This window comes from Panthera tigris, chromosome A3 (genome assembly GCF_018350195.1).
Source record: "Panthera tigris isolate Pti1 chromosome A3, P.tigris_Pti1_mat1.1, whole genome shotgun sequence".
Lineage (NCBI taxonomy): Eukaryota > Metazoa > Chordata > Mammalia > Carnivora > Felidae > Panthera > Panthera tigris.
In genome coordinates this window covers 28,763,119-28,783,041 of record NC_056662.1, presented here as the reverse complement: position 1 = coordinate 28,783,041, position 19,923 = coordinate 28,763,119, and the positions used below count along the sequence as shown (strand labels likewise).

The window sequence follows — 19,923 nt, the reverse complement described above, 5'->3', positions numbered from 1 at the left end:
TCAGTATTTGGTAGTTGTAAATATAAGGCGACCCTCCCATTTTTCACAACGAGAAGATTGCAAAAAAGAAACCATTTGGGGGGTCAACTTGAATATACAAATTCCTTTTTTTTAAGTTTATTTATTTATTTTGAGAGAGAGAGAGAGCGAGTGTGCACGTGGGCATGGGTGGGGGAGGGGCAGAAAGGGAGGGAGAGAGACAATTCCAAGCAGGCTCTGTGCTGTCAGCACAGAGCCTAACACGGGGCTTGATCCCACGAACTGCGAGCTCATGACCTGAGCTGAAATCAGGAGCCGGACGCTAAATAACTCCACTGAACCACCCAGGTGCTCCTTGAATACATAAATTCTTAAGGCCGTAGATGAAATAATCAAATGTCCATGTGCGATATTTAATTTATTATTTTAGGTATGCACGTACTTTCAAGTTTATTAATATATTATTTAAATAATATTTAAATATATATTAAGAAATAATGTGTTAATTGAGACATACTGGGTTTTTTTCCACTCTCACATTTTACACAATGATTTTTTTTTAAATATAATTTACTCTCAAATTGGCTAACATACAGTGTATACAGTGTGCTCTTGATTTTGGGGCTAGATTCCCCCCAAAGTGAATCATTCATCACTTACAGGCAACACCCAGTGCTCATCCCAACAAGTGCCCTCCTCAATGCCCATCACCCATTTTCCCCTCTCCCCTATGCCCCCATCAACCCTCAGTTTGTTCTCTGTATTTAAGAGTATCTTATGGCTTGCCTCCCTCTCTCTCCGTTTGTAATTATTTTTTCCCCTTCCCTTCCCCCATGGTCTTCTGTTAGGTTTCTCAAGTTCCACATATGAGTGAAAACATATGATATCTATCTTTCTCTGCCCGGTTTCTTTCACTTAGCATAGACCCTCCAGTTCCATCCACATTGCTGCAAATGGCCAGATTTCATTCTTTCTCATTGCCAACTAGTATTCTGTTGTATATATAAACCACAACTTCTTTATCCATTCGTTAGTTGATGGACATTTAGGCTCTTTCCATAATTTGGTTATTGTTGAAAGCGCTGCTATAAACACTGGGGTACATGTGCCCCTATGCATCAGCACTCCTGTATCCCTTGGGTAAATTCCTAGCAGTGCTACTGCTGGATCATAGGGTAGATCTATTTTTAATTTTTTGAGGAACCTCCATACTGTTTTCCAGAGTGGCTGCACCAGTTTGCGTTCCCACCAACAGTGCAGGAGGGTTCCCATTTCTCCACATCCTCCCCAGCATCTGTTGTTTCCTGAGTTGTTAACTTTAGCCATTCTGACAAGTGTGAGGTGGTATCTCAGTGTGTTTTGATTTGTATTTCCCTGATGAGGGGTGATGTTGAGCATCTTTTCATGTGTCTGCTGGCCACCTGGATGTCTTCCTTGGAGAAGTGTCTATTCATGTCTTTTGGCCATTTCTTCACTGGATTATTTGTTTTTCGGGTGTTGAGTTTGGTAAATTCTTTATTGATTTTGGATACTAACCCTTTATCTGATATGTCATTTGCAAATATCTTCTCCCATTCCGTCGGTTGCCTTTTAGTTTTGTTGATTGTTTCCTTTGCAGTGTAGAAGCTTTTTATCTTGATGAGGTCCCAATAGTTCATTTTTGCTTTTAATTCCCTTGCCTTTGGAGACGTGTTGAGCAAGAAATTGCTGGGGCTGAGGTCAAAGAGGTTGTTTCCTGTTTTCTCCTCTTGGGTTTTGATGGTTTCCTGTCTCACATTTAGGTCTCCCATCCATTTTGAGGTTATTTTTGTGTATGGTATAAGAAAGTGGTCTAGTTTCATTCTACATGTTGCTGTCCAGTTCTCCCAGCACCATTTGCTAAAGAGGCTTTTTTCCAATGGATCCTCTTTCCTGCTTTGTCAAAGATTAGTTGGCCATACATTTGTGGGTCCAATTCTGGGGTCTTTATTCTATTCCATCAGTCTATGTGTCTGTTTTTGTGCCAGTACCACACCCCGCCTTGGTGATTACAGCTACAAAATGATTTTATTCCATCTCTTTCTGTGCGTCTTATATCTCAGGATCTTTATTATTGCTGGGGATGGTTTCTGAATTGCCTGGATTGCTTCCTGGATCGCATAAATTTCCCTCCTATTTAAATTGTGTGTGATGCAGCACTTTTTTGAGCCTTTATTGATTCTCTTGCCGAAAGATTTTAATCTCAAAGTCCTGACTCACTTAATCTTAGGACACTATTGTTTTTCTGTTTGTTCTATTGGTTTCTGTTTGCAATCACAGCATCTTAACATTTAATTTATTGCTTTCAAAGTCATTTTATAAGGCTTGCTTCATTATAGGGGGTATGAGGCCAACCGCAGTATAATGTATCAAAAATTGTTTTTAATTTTTTTTAATGTTTATTCATTTTTGAGAGACAGAGCGTGAGTGAGGGGAGGGGCAGAGAGAGAAGGAGACACAGAATCCAAAGCAGGCTCTAGGCTCTGAGCTGTCAGCACAGAGCGCGATGCTGGGCTTGAACCCACAGACCGTGAGATCATGACCTGAGCCAAAGTCACTTAACAGACTGAGGCACCCATGCGCCCCTGTTTGCTTTTTTTTTTTTTTAAAAAAACTTCTTTCATCAGGTGACTTCTATAAATGGGTCTTCCTGGAAGAATACTTTGTTGTTTAAAAGCAAGTAATTGAGAGTCTAGGGAACATGGAACATTCTATGAGCCTTCATAAGATCCTAAATATAAGACAGCTCTCACTTTTTGCTGTGGGGTGATTTTTTAGGGAGGAACACCCTGCCTCATCTCTAAGTATACACCACGTGTTAACCTCATCTATTAAATGTGGTGAACGTGTCTGCTCAAATCTGTGATGCCACTGTCCTCACGTAGCCCATGTGCAAACTGGGAGTCAGAAGGTAAGGTGACTTACCCAAGGTGCCTAGCAGACGGCAAAGCCAGGACACCACACAAATCCAAGTCTGTCTGGTCCTCTCGCCCCCACCTCTGCCATTAAAGCCCTGGGAAAGTTTCTACGCCAACTTCCTAATGTAGATTGCTGGCCCTGGTAAGTCTGTGGGGCTGTGTTGACAGAATGCTAACACTGATTAATTTATTATTCTTTTATTGCCTTCTGCTGGTATGGCTGTGGCAGTATTTCATAAAGAGAATGGCAGAGCAATTTGCAACTATAAAACCCAGATGCTTAATTTTAATTTCGGGGTGTCTGTTTCAAATCCGTTGCAGAACAAGCCAGGCTATTTACACTACAAATAAATGCTCCAGCATCTATGTCTAAAGATCCCCGGAAGCTGCCCTTAGGTCCTGAAGTGGTGTATTTTACTTACATTTGTTTTGCTCTTGAAAAGCAGCCCTTTCAGGTGTGAAGCGGGAAGCCACGGGTGCCTTCCTTGGCAAGATCCCCGACAGACGTGTGCTGGAACTGGTTCCGCCAGGCCCATTAGAGCTGATCATGTGCGTGTCTTCCCAGCTCTGCTCGGTGGTGTCCCATTGGCAGCTTGAAATTAGCCACGGTGGGAGAAGTTACCTCATGGGAACTGGCAAACCCTACCGATCAAGGCTCCTTCCGCCGCCTCCCCACCCCCATCCTTCCCCCAAATGAGTGAACGTCCTTGTGCCTTGGAAATAGTAAGAGTACTTCCCTTCTAGGTTATTCAGTTCGATAAAGTATGTAAAGCATATGGCATTGTTTGTATGTTTATTTATTTAAATAAATAATGCATACCGAGGGTTGAAAAAAAAAACAGACAAAAAAATGTTGCAGTGAAAAGTAAGTTTCTTTCTCACCCTGGACCTCCGTTCCAATTCCTGTCTTGAACAGGCAAGCTGTTTCTCCAAATCCTTCCAGAGATAGGTAAGCATATATATATATATATATATGTATATGTGTGTGTGTATATAGATGTGCTCTTTTCTTCTTTACACATTTATATTTTTTAAATGCAGGATATCATGGCAGTATTTTGCCTCTTCCTGTATCTGTGTGTGTGTATCTCCCTTTCTCTCATATATATATATATATATATATATATATATATATATATTACATATAGCCTCTTCCTGTATCTGTGTGTGTGTACATGTGTGTACGTGTGTGTGTGTGTATCTCCCTTTCTCTCATATATATATATATTACATATAGCCTCTTCCTGTATCTGTGTGTGTGTGTGTGTGCGTGTGTGTATCTCCCTTTCTCTCATATATATATATGTATATGTGTGTGTGTATATAGATGTGCTCTTTTCTTCTTTACACGTGTATATTTTTTAAATGCAGGATGTCATGGCAGTATTTTGCCTCTTCCTATATCTGTGTGTGTGTGTGTGTATGTGTGCGTGTATCTCCCTTTCTCTCATATATATATATATATGTATATATATATATATTACATATAGCCTCTTCCTGTATCTGTGTGTGTGTGTGTGCGTGTGTGCATGTATCTCCCTTTCTATGTATATATATATATATATATATATATATATATATATACACATTACATATAGCCTCTTCCTGTATCTGTGTGTGTGTGTGCGTGTGTGTATCTCCCTTTCTCTCATATATATATATATATATATATATGTGTGTGTGTGTGTGTGTGTGTGTGTGTATATTACATATAGCCTCTTCCTGTATCTGTGTGTGTGTGTGTGTGTGCGCGTATCTCCCTTTCTCTCATATACATATATATGTATATATATATTACATATAGCCTCTTCCTTTATCTGTATGTATGAGTGCGTGTATCTCCCTTTCTCTCATATATATATATATATGTTACATATAACCTCTTCCTGTATCTGTGTGTGTGTGGGTGTGCGTGTATCTCCCTTTCTCTCATATGTGTATATATATATATATATATATATATATATATATATATATATATGAAATATACATATATATTGAGAGATACACACACATACCTACATATATTTATCCATGATCATCATCATCACCGTCATCAATCTCTGACAGGTAAACTGGCTTGTATAGACCTAACTTATTATTTTGAAGGGCTGTCCATTATTCCATTTGTGAATGCACCATGGTTTATTTAACCAGCCCTCTCTGGATGACATCTAGGTTGTTTCCCGCCTCTGGCCAGTACAAACAATGGGTGTTGAACAACCTGTCTTTTGCACATAAACGTGAGCATATCTATGGGCTTATTTGCTGGAAATGTAGCTCTCGGATCAAAGGGCATGGACATCTTACATTCTGGTTTGATTGTCAAGTTGCCTTCGGGGGGCATGCCATTTTACTCTCCAAGCTACGGTGCCATGGGTCTGTGAGTCCCCACAGCCTCAGGACATTGGCCAACTTTTTGATCTGTGCCACCTGACAGTCATCGGCACCCCAGATAGGTAAATGCTCCTCATGAGTATTATTGGTGAAGAAACCCAGGGCCAGGGAGGAAAGGCACTTGCCTACCCTCACCCCTATCCAGGCTCCTGCACTCAATGCCAAGAGCGGGTCGGTCCAGGTTGGTACCGATGCAATCAGCCCTGCCAGGAAGTAGGGAGTGACCCGTGAGCACTGGCGTTCTGTGAACTCTGCTTTGTAGGCTCTTTATCATCCCGGTTTTTCTTGAGTGAAATTTCTCAGGAACACACAGGAACAAGAGGGTGAGAAGTCCTAGTGCTCTGGGGAGGCTCCAGTACAGCTCGTTCTCTATCCCTGGACAGAAACAGCCTTCTGAAAAACAGATCTTGTCATCTCGTTCTTCTCTTTAAAACTTTCTGCGACCCCACATTTCTCAGTTCCTGTAGCACCGGGGGAAGTGATTAGCAATGTGCATTTGTGCCCCCCCCCCGGCAGATTTGCTGAATCAGACACTCTGGGGTAGGGGGGCGGCTCAGGATTTGGGCTTCAACAGGCCGTCTGGTGATGCTGATGGGTGTGCTCAAGTTTGGGCCTCACCGACTTCCAGAATGAAGTGGCCCTTCTTCACTGGAGGCCCCCAACCCATCTCTCGTTTTTCCTTCCTGCAACTTCGAAACACACCTAGCTACTGGCTCCTCGAACCTCCCTGCACTTTCTCCCCTCTATGCCTGGGGCAGAGACCTCCAGTTGTCCCCTGGTCTCTATAGAGCAATGGGAGGTGGCGTTTTGCAATCGCATTTCCCAGCCTCCCTTGCAACTGTGCTCTGGCCCATCGGGAGGTGAGCAGAGGTGAAGCGGGAGTTGAGCGACTTCCTACGCGTGCCCTCGTTAGGAAAGAACTTGTCTTCCCTTCCGCTTCCCCTTGGAAATCCACTGGCTGGAGTTCCTGGCCCCCTGATACTGTGGGGGTCACCATCGGGGGCCCTGGACCATCTAAGCCCCGACTGTGACAAAAGAAAGAAAGAAACTTCCATTTTATTTAGCCCACTGTTCCTTGAGGTCTGTGTCAACACAACTTCCCTAACACACCACCTTTAGGTGTGCTGACCCTTCCTCTGCCTGGCAACAGCCCTCTCCTTCCTTTTAAGGCAAAAGCAAATGTATCTCCTGTCCCTGATCCTAGGAGAGAGGATTTCTGTCTCCGCTTCAGAGCCCTGTTGCCTCCTCACATGGAGCCAAGCTATCTCCCCACCAGAGCAGGACTTCCTGCTGGGAGTGGGGCATGAGCCTGGTCATGGCAGAAGAGCCCACAGGCCTGGCTCAGTGTCTGACACAGAGTGGATTCTAATGAGCCTTTCTCAGTGGCGACTCGAAGTCCGCTTCTGCGTCTTTCTAGGCTCCCTGCTCTATGCTCTGGCGAACTCTTGGGATGAGAAATGAGAACCAACTTGTAACCTGGAGCGGTGGTTAGAACGGGTGGCTGTGGACCAAGTGGACAGACTGGTCACCAGTGGGTGCTCCGGGGATGACCTAGGGACTGAGGGGTAGGAGGATAATAGAGCGGGAGAAGAGAATTTGTTATGTCTCGGCACAACCCACAAAGCCCCCATCTCCCCAGGTTTACTCGGGGTGGTGTGGCAAGGCTTCAAGGTCAAGACTTGTGAGAAGTTGTGACACAGCGAGACCTTTCTCCAAAGGCCACTCAGTCCTTGCAAACCCATGTTTCATGCCCCAGGAGCCTCCTGGTTTCTCAGAACAATGTTTGTTCTTTGGGACCGAGCTCTGCCAGAACAGTCTGACCTTTATTCTGACTCAGAACTGAAAAGTCTAAAGCACATATTGTCAAGCAGATTGGTGTCTCGCTCGTTCTCTGTTCTCTCTTGCTCTCTCTCTCTCTCTCTCCAAGGGCTGACAAGCTGTTAATATTCCAGTGGTTCATCAAATATTTATTGGGTATCATCTTTTTGCCAGGCATGGTATAAGGTGCTTGGAATACAAAGATGACAGAGATAGTCTCCCTGTCCTCACTCACTAAGCACCGGTGTGGATGTGGCAAAGAATGATCGCGATAATACAAGAATTTCCAAAGTGTGGCCCCAGGATACCTGGGGGGCCCCTGAGACCCTTTAAGGGGGTACATGAGGCCCAAACTATTTTCACCATAACACTAAGATGCTCTATGTCCTTTTTCACTCTCAATTTTTCATGTGGGTAAGATGGACTTTTCCAAGGGCTGCATGAAGTGTGTTATCACAACATATTTTAATGCAGAAGCAGACAGGAGAATCAGTTGTCTGTGAAGCAGACATTAAAGAGAATTTGTAAATTTGCAAAACAAGGTCACTCTTCTCACTATGTTTCGAAAACTATGCTTGTGTTTCATGAAAAGTAGTTTGTCTACATTAACACGAGATGGGCTTATTACTGTTTTGAAGATAAGTTAGGGGCACCTGGGTGGCTCAGTCGGTTAAGCGTCTGACTTTGGCTCAGGTCATGATCTCATGGTTCGTGGGTTTGAGCCCTGCGTCAGGCTCTGTGCTGATTGCTCAGAGCCTGGAGCCCTCTTCTGATTCTGCGTCTCCCTTGCTGTCTGCCCCTCCCCCGCTCGTGCTGTTTCTCTCTCGAAAATAAATAAACATTAAAAAATTTAAAAAAAACAACAACAAGAAAAATCTCCATTTTAGTGTCTAATATAGTAAATGCCAGTTAACATGGCTCACGTCAACAAAATCCCTTTGCGGACCATATATGTTTTTAAACTTTCACTTTGAGACCATGGGAGGTTCACGTGGGGTTGTGAGAAAGTACAGAGAGAGCCTGGGTGCTCTTCACCCAGTTTCTCCCAATGGTTAACATCCTGTGTAAGATCGGCAGTGATACAGTCCAGCTTCCTGATCCGGATTGCATCAGTTTTACGAGTGTGTGCGCTTAAATTGACGCCACTTTATCCCATGCAGAGATTTGTGTGACCCAAACCACAGTCAAGATGTAGAACAATTCCGTCACAGGCGTCTCCCCTACTACCTACTTGGACCCACAGTCCCCTCCTTCCCCTTCCCCTCCCTGACCCCTGTCTCCCTCTCTGTAATCTTGTTATTTCAAGGATGTTCTGTAAATGGAATATATATTGTGTAACCTTTTGAGATTGGTGTTTTCGCTCAGCATAAGTCCCTTGAGATCCAGCTGAGGGGTTGTGAATATCAATGGTGCCCCCTTGTACTATGGCAAGTGCTCGATGCCATGGATACATGATGGTTTTGCCTCGTTCCCCTTCTGGAAGGACATTTGGATGGTTTCTGACTTCTGGCTGTTGCAGATAAAGTTGCCATGAACATTCGTGTACAGGTTTTCGAGTGAACAGAAGCTTTTACTTCTCTGGGGTAAATGCCCCCCAATACAATTGCTGGGTAGTATAGTAAGCACGTTTCGTTTTGTACGAAGTCACCATACTTTTTTTTTTTTTTTTTTGCTGAGTGGCTGTACCGTTTGACATTCCTACCAGCAATTTATGAGGGATCTAGTTTCTCCCCATCTCCACCAGCATTTGGTGTTATCACTGTGCTTTATCTTGGCCACTGTGATAGTTGTGTAGTGATAATCTCATTGCGATCTGAATTGGCATTTCCTGATGGCTAATGATGTTGAAAATATTCTTATGTGCTTACTTGCCATCTGTATATCCTTTTCAGTGCAGTGTCTGTTCATGTTTGCTGCCCATTTTCTAATCAGATTGTCTGTGCTCACTCTTGGGTGCGGAGAGTTCTTTATGTATGTGGTTTGCACATATTTTCTCCCCGTGCTTTTGTCCTCTTTGTAGGGCCTTTCACGGAGCAGAAGGTTTTCATTTTGCATGGTCCGATGTATTATTATTATCATTTTGATGACTCATGCTTTTTCTAAGAACTTTTCACCCAGCCCTAGGTCACAAAGATTTTTGTAAGTTTTTTTTTTTCTGAAAAGGTGTGTTTTTTTCCCTAAAAGTGTTACATTTTACATCTAATCCTTTTTTGATGAAAAATTTTTGTACAAACTGTGGGGGTTAGTTCGAGATTCATTTGCCTCTGAATCAATAAATTCTAAGGGATCCTGGGACCAAAGATTTCAGAACTTCGATAATAAGGCATATGAGGTACTCAAGATAGGTATGTGCGAAATGCTACAGGAAGGTTAACTTTGAGCAAGGCAGTTAGTCTTTTTTTTTTCTTTTTTTTTTCTTTTAGTGATTATGTTTATTTTTGAGAGAGAGAGAGAGAGGGAATGAAAGTGTGAGCAGGAGGGAGGTGGTACAGAGAGAGAGGCAGGTAGAGAGAGAGGAGAGTACCAAAGCTGGGTCCACACTAACAGCAGAGAGCCGGATGCCAGGCTCATACTCACGAACCACGACATCATGTCCTGAGCCGAAGTTGGATGCTTAGCCCCACTGAGCCACCCAGGTGCCCCAGCGAGGTAGTTCTTAAAGACTTCCCAGAGGAGGTGAAATTTGGTTCTGCTTTGGAGGGTGAATAGGATTTTACCAAGCAGAGGAGAAACCTTGTTTTCATTTCTGTCTTCCGTAGCCAGCAATATTCTCGGTGTTGAGGAAAACAGAGAGAAGGGCCAATGGAGTCAGGCAGACCTTAGTTGAAATCCTTCTTAGTCAGCTAAGTTACTTACTTTTCCTAAGCCTCAGTTTTCTTACCTGTAAAATGGGGTGAATAATCCTTTCTTTTCAAGGAAACTGTAAGGATTAAATAAGTATGGAAACTGGATGGGGCACCTGGGTGGCTCAGTCAGTTGAGCGTCCGACTTCGGCTCAGGTCACGATCTCGCGGTCCGTGAGTTCGAGCCCCGCGTTGGGCTCTGGGCTGATGGCTCAGTGCCTGGAGCCTGCTTCTGATTCTGTGTCTCCCTCTCTCTCTGCCCCTCTCCCGTTCTTGCTCTGTCACTCTCTGTCTCAAAAATAAATTAAAAAAACGTTAAAAAAAAAAGTATGGAAAATGGAAAGCATGGTATGTGACACATGGGAGGCACTCAGTGACTTACTTTCTCTTCCTAGTTCATGATTTCCTTTACATTTTATCCATGTTATGAAGTTAGATCCTTCCTTTGATGTTCAGCCTATACTTGATTTCTCTTTTATTCTTTAATTCCCTTTTTACTTATTATTATTGTTAGTTTTTGAGACGGAGCATGAGCACAAGTGGGGGAAGACGCAGAGAGAGAGGGAGAGAGAATCTTAAACAGACTCCATGCCTGACACAGAGCCCCACACGGGACTGGAACCCCCGAGCCGTGAGATCATGACCTGAGCCAAAATCAAGAGTCAGGCACTTAACCGACTGAGCCACCCAGGCGCCCCAGCTTGTACTTGCTTTCATTCTTTCCGGCCCCCCCCCCCCATATTGCTGAAGTGAGTGGTTCTCAAACTTTATGTGTCAGCTGTCACAAAGCTGATAGGCAATGTTTAGTCATGGAGGGCCTCAAAACACACATTGCAGAACTTCTGAGTCAGTAGTTCTGGGGTAGGACCTGGGAATGTGCATTTCTGGCAAGCTTCCAGGTAACGCCAGGGCTGCTGGCCTGGGGACCACACTTTGAGGACCACTGCCGTGGGTATCCCCAGTAACTGTCTCCATCGATTGTGTAGAAGGAATCAAAATATCCACGTGCAGCAGGTAAATAGGGTTTCAAGGAGATGGCTTGTTGTGTTTGGTTTTCAGAATCCATAGAAAACTCAGCGGGGAGACTTCGGGTTTGAAGGTGGCTCAGTTTTGTTTTGCTTTTCGTGGCAGTGAAAACCACATGACAGTGCGTGCACCGTCTGTTTACCATTTGCGAGTGTGCAGGTCAGTAGCGTTAAGTATATTCAAGGGTGGCCGGGTTTTCTTTCTCTCTTGTTCTCCGCTCATCAGCTCCACTTCAGACGATAAGAAGAATAAGCAAACACCCTCTACGTCTTTGATGAGATCAGGAGACACCTCTAAGCGTGAAACACAATAGGAAGACAGTAACCGGGCTGGCGGATGGCAAAAGATTTGGCAGAGTGGAGGAGGGTCAACCATCCTGCCGAAGGAGGAACACATGTAAAGGAACAGCCGATTCACCCCGGAATCCTGGAAGGCTCTAGAATTGCCAGAGAACCAAGTACTGCAGGAAGTGGAGGGAAATCGGGTTGCCAAAAACGAAGAGGACGGACTGAAATTCTTTGTCGTGGGGCACTTGGAACCCATGTCGTCAGGTGCTTCTCTCCTCGGAGGATACCAGGGGTTTAGTCTCTGGAGAACTTTAACCAGAGAGGTTCCAGATTTCGGGACCACAGTCCCAGCATATGGGAAGAGAGGGGGGGTGCTGAATTTAGACACAGGGGTTGCCTAAAAAAGGGCTTCAAAATATTTGCCTTGAGGCTCATTAAGCAACACCCCCTGCGGCTCCCTTGCCCCAAGCAGTGGCTTGGAGCTTCCTTTTGTGAAGAAACCCAACTGCCCCAAAGAAAAGACCTGCAGTCATGACATTTGGGCCTCCTCGCCAAGTCTGGCTGGGCACTCGTTTGCCCTACAGCGAAACACATCAGTTGTCAAACCGCCTCCAAGCTCGGGAAGCTTTGAGTCAGCTTTTCCTTGCCTCCCTTTGAAATAAAGATTATTAGTCACTAAGTGTCCGCTGGAGGAGAGAGAGGAAAGAAAACAATGTTGCAGAGGCAGGGGGTTGCTGCAGTTGCCACGCTGGCCTTCTCTGGGGGCTGTTTGGGTAACTGCTACAGACCGGGGTTGACCTAAGGAACGGATCCTGAACCTGGGATCCCTGCTGCCGCTGGGTGCCAGTTTCTGCGTCCGTGTATATTTGAGCTCACAACGGGGCTAGAACGCATCAGGTTCTCCGGGGGGGGGGGGGGGGGGGGGGGAGTCTGAGGTGCGAGAAGAGATGAGCCACTTACCGACTGGATTTCTAAGCTCTCACCCTGGGCTTGTTTCCTAAGTGTATTTATTTTGCCTTCTCACACCTCCAGGCTCTGCATACACAGACACTTTGGGGAGCATCTGTTCCTTGTCAGTAGGGTTAATTCCCGCCCCTCCTTCCAGACTCATCTGAAATACTGGGTTTCCAGGAAGTCTTCCCTGACCCCCAACCTCCTGTCTGGGTTGGATGACCCCCTTGGTGCTTCCCTGGGCCTCTGTACGCCTTCCTCACCTCCTTTAGAGGAATACATCTGCTGCCTCTGGATGCAGAAGCCCAGGCTTGCTGGAGAACCGAGTAACAATATCCCAGCAGCACCCATCTGCCCAGTCTCAGGATAAAGTGCTTGTTAATTGGGCAGAGAGCTCGGCTGGGCAGGTGCTTGGGAGTAGATCAGCTCAGGCCTTTGAATTATGCTTCAAAGCTCAGCAGAAGGCAGAGTGAGCTGACTGGAAAAAGAAAAAGGGGAAGACAGGGCAATCCCTAAAACTCTTTTTGCCTCTGTCCTTAGGTTACCTACTAGGGCTGGGTTTACTGAGGCTCTTCTGAATACTGTGAACTTGAACCTGAACTTGGTAAAGGGCAGGTGAGGTCAGGGCAACACCTGACCCCTCTGGTTCAACACCAGATACTAATATCTACCAGGAGAAGAGTGTGAAGTGTCTGAGTTGGTCCAGCCCTAATCCACATGATGTGTTGAATAGAATTATTATCTGGGGGCCACCCCGCATCTGAACCCCTATGCTATAGTTGTTCACATAACCCCTCGTGTTATGTGTCTTGAAGGGAGGCAGACTTCCTTTCTGTTACAGGGTTTTTAAACTGTAACCTTTCTCTTTCTGTTCTTTGTTAGAATGTCTACGTCTCTGCTTATATTGCCCATCTGTTCTTGCATGATGTTTACTTTTTCCATGAGCGCCTTTAGTATATTAATCATGTTTTATTTTACTTATTTTTTAATCATAGTTATGTTAAATTCCCAGTCTGATCACTTCAACATCCTGCTATCTGAGTCCGGTTCTCATGTTTTCTCTGTCTCTTTGAACTGTGTTTTTGCCTTTTAGTATGCCTTGTGATTTGTTTGTTTGTTTTGAAAGCCCTACTGGATAAAAGAAACCCCGGTAAATAGACCTTTAGTGATGTGGTGATAAAGCGTAGGGAGGGCCAGCATGCTATTGTCCCGTGATGAGGTCTCAGTCTTGTAAATGAGTCTGTGTCTCTGGGCTGTGGACTTGACAAGCATTTCTCAGTTTTTCCCTCCCAGAGAGGGGACACGATGGCTAGACAGTTGCTGGAGCTGGATATTTCCTTCCCCTGGGTCAGTTAGGCTCTGATAAAACCCAGTAGGTAAAGCTCTGGAAGAAATGGTTTCTCCTGAGGGCGGGCATTGGGAGGAAGAACAGAGTGCTTTGGTGTATTTCCTACTTGCCCTGGCAGAGGCTTGATGGGATTTTCCTTCCATAGTCACTGAAATTCCAATATTCACCCTGAGAACCTGGTCAAGCTGCTGGAGGAAAAACTTGTAAAAAGTCTCGGGGCTCCCCATGACTGGGTGCCCCTGGAGGTTTTATCTCTCAGTCTTATTCACACCCGCTGCAAGTTGTCGATTATCGCTCAGGTTTTCCTACCCTGGCACTGGTTCCCGTAGAAGTTTCTGCTTCGGCAAGTTGTGATTCTCTGGATCTGCCTGTCTGTGCAATTTGGGGGCAGGAGTGTGCCCTGGGACCTCATGTCTCTTACAGATTTAAGAAGAATTGTTGATTTTTTGGTTTGTTTAGCTTTGTCCTTGCTGTCGGGACAGAATAACGACTTCCAAGTGTCTTGGGTGCTGGACCGGAAACGGGAAGTCGGGGATTTTTTTTTTTTTACATTTTTTTTTTCCATTGTAGTAAAATATACATAACATAAAATTTATCGTTTTAACCATCCTGTAGTGTCCAAGTCAGAGGCATTAGGTACTTGCACATTGTTGTACAACCATCACCAACCATCCCATCTCCAGAACTTTCTTATCATCCCAACTGAAACCCATTAAACAGTAACGCCCTGTAGTGTAAGTGCTAACTTTTATGCTGTGGTTGATGTTATCATTATTATCATGCAGTGAAGGGCTGCAATTGTGTGGGTAGGTCGGGCATCATTCTCCAGAACATGTTTCGGGTGGGGCATCGTGATTTGCTTGATTTTTTTATTTTGAGAGAGAGAGCGAGTGACGGAGCGGCAGAGAGAGAGGGAGAGAGGGAAGGGGACAGAGAGGGAGAGACCGAGAATCCCAAGCAGGCTCCGCACTGTCAGCTCAGACCCGGGTGCAGGGCGTGAACCCATGAACTGTGAGATCATGACCTGAGCCGAAGTCGGATGCTTAACTGACTGAGCCACCCGGGCGCCCCTCGATTGGCTTTTAAGAAGCCGGCTGATGGGCTCAGTGTGCCTGGTTTAGGAAGGAAGCGTCACCAGCGGAGAACAACTGGGGACAGAGTGTGCTGTGGCTGCTCCTTCCAGTCAGAGCGAAGCAAGCCCTGGAAGTCAGTCCTAAATGAAAACACTCATCAGGGTAAACGTCCTGGCTCCACACTGACTTCCTCTCACCGGTTTTGTTTCACTGTTTCATCTGCCCGGGAGCAGAGCCTTGAAACTCCCAGAGAGATGAATGGGGGAGATTCCACATGCTCATCTCATTTCCAAATGTAATTGGTACCTGAATGACGAAGCTCTCCGCTTCCAAAGGCTGTGTTAACAAAGCCACCCGTTCTCCTCTCCGGCGAGGTGGGCCAGTGATGCATGTTCATTGTTCCAGCGACGGAGTTGGTGCAACCTTTCTTGGAGGGTGATTTGGCGGCGTGTATCAAAAATTTTAAATGTGCAGCACCTTCGGCCCAGCAATTTCATTTCAAGGATTTAATTGATCTCCAGGAGGTAATTGGACAAGTGGGTAAGGAGGTTTGTACAAAGACGCTTTCATGCAGCTTTGTTTACAGTTGTGAAAAATGGGAAACATTCTAAATGTGCGACAAGAGAGGACAGTTCCCGTCAATTATGGCACCCACAATGGCATGTTTACTGTGGGACTGTTGCCAAAGATGGGGTCAGCTGTAAGGATGAGCCTCCACAGTATTCAGGCGTGTCCTGTGGAATGTTCTCCCACTAGAATGACTGTGATTGATAGCATGGATGTGTCTGTCGGTAACAATGCTTTTGGGGGGCAAATATTTATGTAGGAGAACATTTATATTTGAATTTTTTTCATGTTTATTTATTATTGAGAGACAGAGAGAGACAGAGCGTGAGCAGGGGAGGGACAGAGGGAGAGGGAGACACAGAATCCGAAGCAGGCTCCAGGCTCCTAGCTGTCGGCACGGAGCCCGACGCGGGGCTCGAACTCACAAACTGCGAGATCATGACCTGAGCCTAAGTTGGACGCCTAACCGACTGAGCCACTCAGGCGCCCCAGGAAAACATTTATATTTAGATCCTCAAATTCATTAGGACATTTGAAACAAAATTATTTGGGAGAAAAAAGTTTCATATGTAATATTCCAAATAAAACAGATAGATGAGACACTCACGTACAAGTGTTGAAAACTCAACCAAGCGACCCAGACTGTCCAGCTCCTAACAGGATGGTTTAAAAAAACATCTATATGTATATGTATATGTATATGTATATATATGCATATGTGTATATGTATATCCAGAAAACACATACATGCATGCATACATTTTACTGAGTTTTTACCTCAGTAAAATTTCAGGAAATTGGTTGAGGGTTTTGAATTAATGTGTGTTTAATTTTTCCTATTTAATATAATGGGATTAGGTTCCCTTTCAGTATTTTTATTAAGGCCATCTGTGTTTTAGGACCTGGTTAGTGAAATGAAGTGGGATATGCCAGGGCTGGGTAGGGGACCCTGCTGCCTGATGGCCAATTCCAACCTCCATGGGTTCCCTGGTCCCCCGTTCCCGTTCTACCCGTTCTGCCCACAGGGCTTGGGATCTGCTGACCTGCTGATCCTTGCAGGGGCTCCTGACCCTGATTGACCACATCTGGCACAGCCCCTGGACCCCTCGCTGCTGAAGCTGAGCTCAGCCAACCCCCCTTCAAGCATCTCCCCACTTTGCCCCCCCCCCCCCCAGCTACTCCCAAACCTGGGGAGAGTAGCTACTTTTCAGGTTCCAGGCTGGAGCCTCTCAACTGCCTCACCAGCTTCCAGTCCTCGCCTCTGGCAGTGGATCTTCCTCAGCAACCAGAATGGGGGCCTGGGAGCAAACCAGCAACAAATGCACAACTGTAATAAAACTCAAAACCAAAAGCCAACTAAGTTGAAAAGCAGGTTATAAAGAACGGTTACGCTCGTCAGGAAGAAGCTTTTGGCTGTATGTGACTCAAAAAGTGCTGAAAAACTTGAAGGATGTCTTATTATCTCACTCAAGAAGTTCAGATTTGGCAACACGTTTCCACTTTGCCACCTCCAGACCATTGGCTCGTCCTCTGAGTCTACTCCCCGTCCTGGTCCCCGGGTGACTACCGTGCCAGGAATGGCAATGTATAGAGGCAGAGAAGACCTTAGGATGCCTTTCTCTGAGACTAAGGAAACTTTCCCAGAACATCCATCAGTTTCCCCTGATTGGACCTGGCGAGAACTGGGCCATGTGCCTCATTCTTCAGCCAATCAACGCCCACGGGGGAATGGGCATGTCACCAAGAGTTGAGACCAGCAGATCTCAACCCGAAGTGACTATTAGCAATCCCTGCGAGGTCTGGGTGCCCGAGTCCACAGCAAACCCAGTCTGCGGGTATCTCTCTGGGGGTGGGACCAAGGCTTCACACGTATCTTTTAATCCCCTAAGTATTTATGGTGGGCGGCAGGGATCAGAACCATTCTTTCGCGCTAATAATTCATCTCCTGGGACCAGGGAAGGGACTATTTTCCCTGAAGCACTTGGCCACTGGACACCTGAAGAATAATCACGCCTGTTGCAGAGAAAATGATGGAAAGCGTTTGTTGCGTTGATGGACGATAGTGTTTGACAAATACGGTGGGCTCCCGTTTCTTTAGGTTCAAAAAATCATATAAATTTGTAAAATGACATATACGTGAAAAAAAAAAAAATGTCTGGAAGAGCATGGACCAAACTTGTACTAGCGATTATCACGGTGTGGGGTCGGGGAGAATTAATTACAGCTGGTTTTCACTTACTCGTTGAACTTTTACAACGAACTAATCACTTACACAGACTACCAATGAGGATATATACGTCTTGGGGGGAAACGATTAAAAGAAGACGAAACAAGAAGTTGTAAGGGCTGAAATGCTGCTTTATCCCTGTGAGGTAACTTCTGTGGGGCGAGGAAGTTCCCTGTTCAAGAATCGATTGCTATGAGCTTAGAATTTGTCACTAACCCACTGAGGGTTCCTCTTTTTCCCGTGTGACCGGGAGGAAGGTAAACTCTGATCAGGACAGTCCGCTTGCCAGTGATTGGGTGAAGCCAGGGCATGTGATCCAATAGTGACCAATAAGATGTGAGGAGGCCCCTGCTGAGGGCATGGTGTGTGTTTCTGGGAAATGTTTCTTTACTTTCCAAAGAGACCAAAAAAAAAAAAAAAAAAGAGGGTCTCCTCTTCCCTCAGCCATATTCTTGACTCTGTGTGATGCCTTGACATTGGAGCCACAATCTTGTGATTGATCATATGGGGACAAAGTCCACGCCCAGAGGATGGCAGAGTGAAAACCCTTGGTAGGGCGTTTTTAAACCGGAAGTGTAATTCCCATACAATACAGTGCATAAGCCTTAAGCGCACGGCTTGGCAAATTTTTATGTACGTATACAAGTAACCACCGCTGGATCAAGATGCAGAACATTTCCAGCACTCCGGAGGGTTCTGTCATGCTCCTTGCTGGGCAATATCCAACACCCACTGTTCTGATTCCTAGCTCCATAAATTATTCAGTTATTTTAACTGAAGTTCATATAAATGGATTCACACAGTACATACTATTTTGTGTTTGGCTTCTTTTGCCCAGCATGTTTTCTTTGACATCCATTTATGTTTTTATGTACATCCGTAGTTTATCTTTAGAAAAAAAATCACTGTCTAGTGTTCCAATGGTACCATAGTTTTGTTTATCCATTTTCTGCGGATGGACATTTTAGCTATTTCTAGTTTTTGGCTATTAATGGGGAAAAAAGGTGCGGTAAACATTCTATGTGCCCATCTTTGGTGGATGGGTGTCCCCATTTCTCTTATATGTATACCTAGGAGTGAAACCGCTAAGTGATAAGATAAATGACACTTTATTTAGTTAGTAGATACTGACAGTTTCCAAAGAGGTTTAACCAACCTATACTCCCACCAGAGGTGTGTGAGATTCTCAGTTGTTCTAGAAGCTCCTCAACACTTGATGTTGCCAGTGGGGGGAGTAGTGGTACCTTATAGTTTTAGTTTGAATTTCTTTGATGAGCTTTGCAAGTGCCTTTGGTCATTTCCCCTTCTAAGAGGTGCCTGTTCAAGTCTCTTTCCCTTCCTAAAAGTGAGTTGTTTTGTCTTTTACTTATTGACTTGTAGGTGTTCATTTATGTTTTGGGTGGAAGTTCTTTGTCAGATACGTGAAATGCAAATCTCTTCTCCCGGTCTGTAGACTGCCTCTTCCCTTCCTTTATAATGTCTTTTGATGAATGTACATTCTTACATTTAATGAAGTCCAAATCAGGATAGTGGTTTTTTGTGTGTGCATATGCTCAGTTTCAGAGATATTTGTTTACCCTTAGTTCATGAAAGTATTTTTTTTTAATTTTTTTAACGTTTATTTATTTTTGAGACAGAGAGAGACAGAGCATGAATGGGGGAGGGTCAGAGAGAGGGAGACACAGAATCTGAAACAGGCTCCAGGCTCTGAGCTGTCAGCACAGAGCCCGACGCGGGGCTCGAACTCACGGACTGTGAGATCATGACCTGAGCCAAAGTCGGCCGCTTAACCAACTGAGCCACCCAGGAGCCCCGAAAGTATTTTTTAATAGTTTCTATTTTTAATATTTTCCGTGAGAAGCCTGATTCTTTTTGACTTTTACATTTAGGTCTGTGATCCACATCACATTCCTTGTTATGTATATGGTGTGAGGTAAAGATTCATTTTTCCCCCCATACAGATTATTTTCCATATGGATGTCCGATTTCAATCAAATCAAATGAACATACATGTTTGGTTCCATTTTTGGACTCTCAATTCTGTTCCACTGGTCTATTTGTTTATCCTTGTGCCAATACCACACCGACTTAATTACTATGGCTTGATGTTTTTTAAAACTAATTTATCATTTTTTAATGTTTATTTTTGGTGGAGATACCGTGCGCACGTGTGTGTGCGAGCAGGGGGTGGGGGTGGGGCAGAGAGAGAGGGAGACGGAAGATTCAAAGCAGGCTCTGCACTGACAGCAAAGAGCCCAACGTGGGGCTCAAACTCACGAGCTGCGGGATCATGACCTGAGCCAAAGCTGGACGCTTAACCGACTGAACCATCTAGGCGCCCCTACTATAACTTGATGTTAAGTATTGATATCTGGTAGTGTATGTTTTTCTTCAAGATAGTCTAAGCTGCTCCTTTTTGTTTTCATATAAATTGTAGAATTAGCTTGATGATTTCCGCACATAAACTTCGT

At 44.8% G+C, this 19,923-nt stretch overlaps 1 long non-coding RNA gene across 1 annotated transcript in view; it reads left to right on the top strand.

The window, feature by feature from the left end:
• The window catches only part of LOC122237244, a 61,203-nt gene that overhangs the window by 10,663 nt on the left and 30,617 nt on the right, over positions 1-19,923 (top strand). The gene's annotated exons all lie outside the window — the stretch shown is intronic.